The sequence below is a fragment of the Xenopus tropicalis genome, chromosome 1 (genome assembly GCF_000004195.4).
Source record: "Xenopus tropicalis strain Nigerian chromosome 1, UCB_Xtro_10.0, whole genome shotgun sequence".
Classification (NCBI taxonomy): Eukaryota; Metazoa; Chordata; class Amphibia; order Anura; family Pipidae; genus Xenopus; species Xenopus tropicalis.
This window is the reverse complement of record NC_030677.2, coordinates 196,878,195-196,887,067: the sequence shown is the minus strand read 5'-3', so window position 1 is coordinate 196,887,067 and position 8,873 is coordinate 196,878,195. Positions and strand designations below refer to the sequence as shown.

Below are 8,873 nucleotides of genomic sequence, written 5' to 3'. Positions count from 1 at the left end.
TAAGGATATTAGCAGTCACTGAGGGGTTCTGTGATCATATAAAGGCACAAGGCTGCAGGCTGAGTTTTACAGGGAACTCTGAGTATCACTTATGTATTATAAGGGATAATGTACCCCCTACTGTAAATGATAAGGATATTAGCAGTCACTGAGGGGTTCTGTGCCCATATAAAGGCACAAGGCTGCAGGCTGAGTTATACAGGGAGCTCTGAGTATCACTCATGTATTATAAGGGATAATGTACCCCCCCCCTGTAAATGATAAGGATATTAGCAGTCACTGAGGGGTTCTGTGCCCATATAAAGGCACAAGGCTGCAGGCTGAGTTATACAGGGAGCTCTGAGTATCACTCATGTATTATAAGGGATAATGTACCCCCCCTGTAAATGAAAAGGATATTAGCAGTCACTGAGGGGTTCTGTGCCCATATAAAGGCACAAGGCTGCAGGCTGAGTTATACACGGAACTCTGAGTATCACTCATGTATTATAAAGGATAATGTACCCCTACTGTAAATGATAAGGATATTAGCAGTCACTGAGGGGTTCTGTGCCCATATAAAGGCACAAGGCTGCAGGCTGAGTTATACAGGGAGCTCTGAGTATCACTCATGTATTATAAGGGATAATGTACCCCCCCCTGTAAATGAAAAGGATATTAGCAGTCACTGAGGGGTTCTGTGCCCATATAAAGGCACAAGGCTGCAGGCTGAGTTATACACGGAACTCTGAGTATCACTCATGTATTATAAAGGATAATGTACCCCTACTGTAAATGATAAGGATATTAGCAGTCACTGAGGGGTTCTGTGCCCATATAAAGGCACAAGGCTGCAGGCTGAGTTTTACAGGGAACTCTGAGTATCACTTATGTATTATAAGGGATAATGTATTATAAGGCTGATTTGCGAAGTGTAAAAATAGGAGCAAATTGCACAAAATGGGCAAAATTTCCAATTCTTTTGCACTTTGCATCTACCTGCCATACTTTTCTTTGCTGCAGGTCTCTACAATCTGTTCTGAAGCAAAAATCCCTGCTTCTTCCCAGCAGGTATTTGGTGTTTTAGATATTTTCAGTATATACTTCAGTGTTGTCAAACATATGACCATCTAATTGTTATTATGGTACAACTCCCAGCATCCCTCTGACATTTTAACACCTTTTTGTAGTGATCTGATCAGGGACTGTTATCCAAACTGCCTCCCATTACCTCTGAAATCCCCTTTGAACCCTTATTGCTATACCCCCTGCAGTAGGTCCAAGATCACATGGAAAGTTCAAGGAATTATTCTCAACACATTTTAAATTCTCAGATTAAATTTCCAATGACCCTATGTGATTACTGTATATACTATATATGTCTATGGTATTGATAGACATGAAGAAGGAAGTTTTTTCCAAGCCCCCTCAAGAAACAAACAGCTGCATTCTCCTATTCCTGACTGAGGAGTGAATATCTACTATAAATTTAATCACTGGGAAAACAAACTTTTGATTGTTTTGTTTAAAATGAAAGTATTCATGCTATATCAATAAAAATATAAATATATGCAGTTTCCCTGCAGTTTAGTTGATGTTTGCTGTGGGTTGCCCTGGCAACGAGGCCTAGCTAAGCCAGTGGGAGGGCCCAGGCCTGAATCCTGTCAGACATTTTGTTGCTGTGAAGGGGAACATTAGATTATAAGAAGGGGCAGGAGATATAGGGAGACATCACAAGGAGTTTGGATTCTCTGTTCCAGTACATTCTGCTGACAGAACAACAGGCCTCTGAGATGAACCGACACCTACGAGAGGGTGAATATTAGCTCTGATATTAGAATTTCCACTCCTATAGATCCAAGCTCTCTGGGGTTTGGCTTACCACCTGGACTGTATGTATTTTACCAGCCTGGACAGTAAAAAGGTGCTTGATGCCAATATTATTAATAGGGAAACAAACATAAAACTATAGGAAGGCCGGTATTTTTTTCCAGAAAAGTTAGCAGCTCTCCCTGTGGCTACCCGGTATGTGCCCTGCTATATGCAGTATAACCGCTAATAAGCCATGCAAGGTAAATATATACTATTAACCCATAGCAACCAATAAGACGTTTTCTTTTAAACAGGTGACCAGTAAATTCTACTTGATGTTTGGTTGCTATGGGTTACTGCTCCTGGGCAAACGTAGCGCCTTTTATGACATAACCCCCTATGTCTGGTTTAAAACAGAGGTGGTGGTAATTCTGTTGTCATAGTGGGTAATGTTGCCACCTGTCTGGTATTTTACCAGCCTAGCCTGTAAACATTAGCCAATGCCAAAAGGGCAAACGTTTAAAAATATATGAGGGCTGCTTTTTTTTTATTCTTTTTAAATCCTTGTTTATCAATTTCCAGTAATTCATAAGTCTCTGTGTGTAACTGTAACGAGTCTGTGCATTGGTGGAGCTGCATTTGGTACTTCGCCTGCTTATTGATCCAGCTGGGACCTCCATAAGCATCACAAAGATTGCACGGGGCAAAGTTATTTATGTGTAGATACATGCCCAACATGGCTATCCAATTTTTAATGCCTGCTGCAGACTACAATGATTTCTGTGCAACAATAGGGTTTTATACTGGCCTTCGGGTGGGGGCAGCAATGAGAGCACTTGGGGGTGCAGTGATGACGATAATAGGGTAGGGAAACGGACAGATTGGGCAGGGAAATGGGCTGTAGTGGGGAAAAGGGTGGGTGGAGCCGGAAAATGGGCGAAGTGGAGGTGAGCCTATTCCTATAAGGTGAGGAAAAAAGGGATTTATAGGGTATTACAAATTTACTGGCAGGGGGGTGATAAAGACGTAGAGTGGGGAAATGGATGGGTAGAGTAGGGATATGGGCAGAATGGAGGTGGGCCTGTTCTTATAAGGGTAATCAGGCAGTGGAGCCGGTAAGGAAAAAAGGGATTTATAGGGCATTACAAATTTAACGGCAGGGGGGTGATAAAGACATGGGGTGGGGAAATGGATGGGTGGAGCAGGGAAATAGGCGAAGTGGAGGTGGGTCTGTTCTTATAAGGGTAATCGGGCAATTGAGCCGGTAAGGAAAAAAGGGATTTAGGGTATTACAAATTTAACGGCAGGGGGGTGATAAAGACATGGGGTGGAGAAATGGGTGGGTTGAGCAGGGAAATAGGCGAAGTGGAGGTGGGTCTGTTCTTATAAGGGTAATCGGGCAATTGAGCCAGTAAGGAAAAAAGGGATTTAGGGTATTACAAATTTAACGGCAGGGGGGTGATAAAGACATGGGGTGGAGAAATGGGTGGGTTGAGCAGGGAAATGGGCAGAGTGGAGCTGGGTCTGTTCTTATAAGGGTAATCGGGTAGTGGAGCCGATGAGGAAAGAAAGGGATTTATAGGGTATTATAAATTAACCAGGAGAGGAGAGGGGCAATGAGGACATTGAGTGGGGAAATGGGCAGATGGGGCGGCCAGGTTGTAACCCTATATGCACCTTAACTAATTAGCTATTCAGCATGGAGATTATTCCAAAAAGGTGACACTGCAGCCAACATATTGGAAGTACTGGGAATGGCTGAAACTCCCCGGAGTGACTGCTCCTATTATAGTCCTGCTGCCCCTGTGTAATTACTGTGTGTGAATATGTGGAGATCAGATGTTTCGTATTCACGTTATGGATACGCACTTTTAGCACTCCCAGCATTCCAAGGTGGTGACTGTAGGGTTACAGGGCAAGATGGTGTTGCCTCCCAATAGGCAAGATTTAGGGGCAACACTTCCAAATCAAGGAATATATAAGGGGTGGGGCTAACCAGGAAGTTGATAAGATTTGGGGCTTTTCAGGTTAAAGGAGAACTAAAGCCTAACTAAAGAAGTAGGCCAAGTACCAGCCCAAGGCAATCACTGCCCTTTAGCGGTGAAGATCTGTGCCCCCAAAGATGTCCCTAGTAGCCCCCCATCTTCTTTTCTGCTGATTCCCAGCACATGCTCTGTGCCGCTTAGGGGCGACTCACAATATACAGTACTGTATAAAAATGTCAGAAAAAGAGGCTGATTAGTAATTAATACAGATAATTTTTACTGAGTGGCAGCCCAGAAACCAGTGCAATTAGCATCAGAATGTAATAATCAGCCCTGTAGCATCAGCTTATATTACAGACCAACCTCATTTTCTGCTTGATCATTTGAGACGACCCCTAAGCTCAGCTTTTCAACAGTTGCTCAGAGCCCACTGAGCATGTGCAGTGTCGCAGACACTTTCCAAGACGGTAACCCTCTGTGACAAGTTTAAAGTCCTAAATCATGGCTGCTATTGAGATGCTGAAACTTTAGGCTGGCGCAATAACTTCTGTATATAAAATGTGGCATTTTTAGTCATATTAATCCCTTAAGTGCATAAACATAACCAGAAATAGGTAGCTTTTTATTATAAGAGAGTTATAGCACCAACTGCAACTGGGCAAATGGTCCTGGGGGCACTTTATACCTGTGGTGCCGGTCCTGTGGGCCTTCAGTTGTTGAACAGCACCAGAAACCTACTAAGAACTAAAGACTAATGTGAATTAACTATACAATAAATTGTATGCAAGTGTTAATACCCTTTGCCCATGGGAGCCAACATGAACGCTGGAAAATAAATCAAGGCCAATATATCCCCCATGGGTCCTCACTGCCATGTGTCACCAAACTTTATATTATTGAAAATATGGTAATTATTATTATTTTATTTTAGTGAAATCAGAAATTCACAGGTGTCAGGAAGAAGCAAGAAGTCTCACAGGGAGGCTTGAAGAGGCAAAGGCAACGCTGGAGACCAAGGTATTATTCACACAATTTTATTTCCAATGTGTGAAAGATGCACTCAGATTAAACCTAAACTTTTATTCTTGCCATAAAAATGTGTAAAACTATGAGTAAAAGAGGTAGACTTGGTCTTAATCCACCATCAACCACAGGGCAAATTTCACCTTTTATCACACAGCTGTTAACCAAAAACTGTTGCATTTTCTAATTTTATGATTTTCTAAAATATTTTTAGGTACGTTTGGGAAGAAATGCAACAATGAATGGATATTGTTTATGATGTGAGGTGTTCTGTGACCATATAAATGCACAAGGCTTGAGGCTGAGTTATACAGGGAACTCTGAGTATCACTCATTTATTCTAAGGGATAATGTACCCCCTACTGTAAATGATAAGGATATTAGCAGTCACTTTATGACCATATGAAGGCACAAGGCTGCAGGCTGAGTTATACAGGGAACTCTGAGTATCACTCATGTATTATAAGGGATAATGTACCCCCTACTGTAAATGATAAGGATATTAGCAGTCACTGAGGGGTTCTGTGCCCATTTAAAGGCACAAGGCTGCAGGCTGAGTTATACAGGGAACTCTGAGTATCACTCATGTATTATAAGGGATAATGTACCCCCCACTGTAAATGATAAGGATATTAGCAGTCACTGAGGGGTTCTGTGCACATATAGAAGCCCATTGACTGCAGGGCTTATTATTATTATTCAAACTCCAGCCCTGATTTCGCTGATCTTGTCCCCAAAATCCTTTGCACAAATCAGTATCAGGCAGCATTTTTATTTTCTGTAGCATATTCTGCTAATCTCCGACAGCTCATTCATTCCCTCGCTCCTTTTCTGCTCAGTGAAATGAATTATTTATAATTGGGCTTTGGGTTTTATGATTCTTTGCTTTATGACTTCCATTCAGCACAAACACTCCCTTCCCTCCCTGTTAGTGCCCAGCCTGGTGTGTCCATTAATAGTCTGTTGGAATAATGGCTTTAATGTGTCACTAAGTAGCCCTGGTTCCTATGTATTCTGCCCCCTTCACTGCACGGGGGGGGGGGCTGTTACTTTCACTTATACCCTCCCTGCACAGAAGTGGCACTTAATTGTCATCTTGTATCCACTAAAATGCTTCCAACCTTAACCTATATTTATTTAAAGGGACACCATCATGATATTTATGGGGGACTTTGTATATCTAGCTAATAATTCCCTCTTTTAACCTTTTATTCTCAGTCCAACACATGTATTTGTAGCTGTAATATTGGTGTGTAGGCTCCATCTCAGTGCATTGTGCCTGAGTCTGAGCTTTCAGCCAGCGCTACACATTAGAACTGCTTTCAGCCTATTGTTTCTCCTACTCCCATGTAACTGGAGGAGTCCCAAGTCGGACTTGGATTTCTTACTATTGAGTGCTATTCTGATACCTACTGGGAGCTGCTATCTTGCTCCCTTCCCATTGTTCTGCTGATCAGCTGCTGGGGGTGAGGGGGGGGGATATCACTCCAACTTGCAGCGCAGCAGTAAAGTATGCCTGAGTCTGAGCTTTCAGGAGGAGCCGGCGCTACACATTAGAACTGCTTTCAGCTAACCTATTATTTCTCCTACTCCCATGTAACTGGAGGAGTCCCAAGCCGGACTTCCACTTAGCGAAGGCCCATTCTGGGTGAGAGAGTCCAGTGTAACCCATGTTCTACTGGTACTAATCTGGGAAGGCAGTGATTGTGCTGACAATGAGGTTACAATACATTAAAAATCCCACAGTCCCTGAGAGCAATGCACACAATGTGCTTATTATCTTATAATGCCGCTAATTACAACATTATAAGTTACAAAATATATGTTCTTTTTAAAATAACTCTGGCTTTGTGCCGATGCTGAAGCTTTTACAGTCGCTGCAATAATCCTCTACTGCCATCTAGAGGTACCGAATGAGAATACATTGAATACTGACCGGGTTGGCTGGGTATTGGGCTGGGAACAATTAATTATTGTTAAAACTTGACAAATTCGAGTTTAAATGGAAGTTTATTTCCATGAATCGTCTTTATTTTTCCCAAACGGGAATTGCTCCAGCAGCCATTTAAGGAGCATTGGGGCTCATTCTTGGAAAAAAATAATGGTGTTGATTCACTAAAGTGCGATAAATTTTATCGCACGTTTTTTTTTGTTAATTTGCGCGCATGCAATATCGCGCGTAAATTAGCGCAAGTATGCTTATAGTGAATCGTGCGTTGTCGCGAAAATTTAGATGCCATAAAATTTTTACCGCACGCTATAAATAGCGCACGTTTTAACGCACTTTAGTGAATCAGCCCTAATGTGTTTAAGTTTCACTTGAAACTGGGTGAAATAGAAACAATGAAGTGATTAACTTCCCCATTAAACCGGGTGAAATAGAAACCAATTAAGTAATTACTACAATTCTAAGGCTCCATAGGACTCAGTGGCACTCGACAGATCAAACCTGCCGAATTTTTTTTTTTTTTATTACAAAAAAAGTTAACTAAATGTTAACCTGCCTGGTTGATATCTGGCCAATTGTAGGGCAGATGCTGGTTGGGTAGGCCTGTAGGTGGAGCCCATACACAGGCAGATAAGCTGCCGAATTGCTCTTAAATCTACCCGTGTATGGCCGCCTTAATTTGTCTGACGGAACAACTGTGCCAAGGGCAGAATGCCACTAAATAGGGGGCAATTCCATGTAAATAACTATCACTAAACAACCTGAGCAGATAAGGAAAGTGAATGGGCATTGGCCAGATATCTGTCAGACGGTTTAGGGCTCCATTGTCCATTCATATCCCCCTACTATCTCCATCTGACCCTGCTATTTCCATCTTGCCCCTGCTGTATCCATCTTGCACTACTGTCTTCATTTTGTCCTACTGTCTCCCTCTTGCCTTACTGTATTCATCTTGCACTACTGTCTCCCTCTTGCCCTACTGTCTCCATCTTGCCCTACTGTCTCCATCTTGCCCTACTGTCTCCATCTTGTTCTACTGTCTCGATCTTGCCCTACTGTCTCCATCTTGTTCTACTGTCTCCATCTTGCCCTACTGTCTCCATCTTGTTCTACTGTCTCCATCTTGCCCTACTGTCTCCATCTTGTTCTACTGTCTCCAACTTGCCCAGCTGTTCCCTTCTTGCCCTACAGTCGCCATCTTGCCCTACTGTCTCCATCTTGCCCTACTTTCTCCACCTTGCCCTACTGTCTCCATCTTGTTCTACTGTCTCCATCTTGCCCTATTGTCTCCATCTTGTTCTACTGTCCCCATCTTGCCCTACTGTCTCCAACTTGCCCTACTGTCTCCATCTTGTTCTACTGTCTCCATCTTGCCCTACTGTCTCCATCTTGTTCTACTGTCTCCAACTTGCCCTACTGTCTCCATCTTGTTCTACTGTCTCCAACTTGCCCTACTGTCTCCATCTTGTTCTACTGTCTCCATCTTGCCCTACTGTCTCCATCTTGTTCTACTGTCTCCATCTTGCCCTACTGTCTCCATCTTGTTCTACTGTCTCCAACTTGCCCAGCTGTTCCCTTCTTGCCCTACTGTCTCCATCTTGTTCTACTGTCTCCAACTTGCCCTACTGTCTCCATCTTGTTCTACTGTCTCCATCTTGCCCTACTGTCTCCATCTTGTTCTACAGTCGCCATCTTGCCCTACTGTCTCCATGTGACCCAATTGTCACCACCGTTTCCTACAGTCACCATCTTTTCTTACTTTCCCCAACTCGTATCATTTTTACCTACAATTACCACCTTCCCTTACTGCCCCCCCTTGCCTACTGTTCCCTGGGCCTGCTGTGGTTACATTTATGAAAGGCAAAAGATTGAAGCATTTGGTAACTCCTCATATTCTGGGATGTTATGGAAAAGTAATCCACAAGACGTGGATATTATGGTTGGACCATATGCACCATATTCATTGCAGAATGTAGCGTGTCTGTATCATAGGAATATCTCACAGGCTTAATATCATGTTTTTGTTTCCCTGTTACAGAAGAAACAGAACAACGGGCAGAAGACTGGGCAGGTTCTACACAGGGCAAGGAGACTCTGGAATAATCTCTGTGATGGGGAAGGGCAGG

General features: G+C 42.9%; 1 long non-coding RNA gene across 1 annotated transcript; it reads left to right on the top strand.

The window, feature by feature from the left end:
* The first annotated feature begins 1,609 nt into the window (after nucleotides 1-1,609).
* On the top strand, nucleotides 1,610-8,871 carry LOC116407965. Its single transcript, XR_004220643.1, has 3 exons — nucleotides 1,610-1,794; nucleotides 4,708-4,793; nucleotides 8,786-8,871. It is a non-coding gene; the product is annotated as an uncharacterized LOC116407965 (long non-coding RNA).
* Nucleotides 8,872-8,873: the final 2 nt, after the last annotated feature.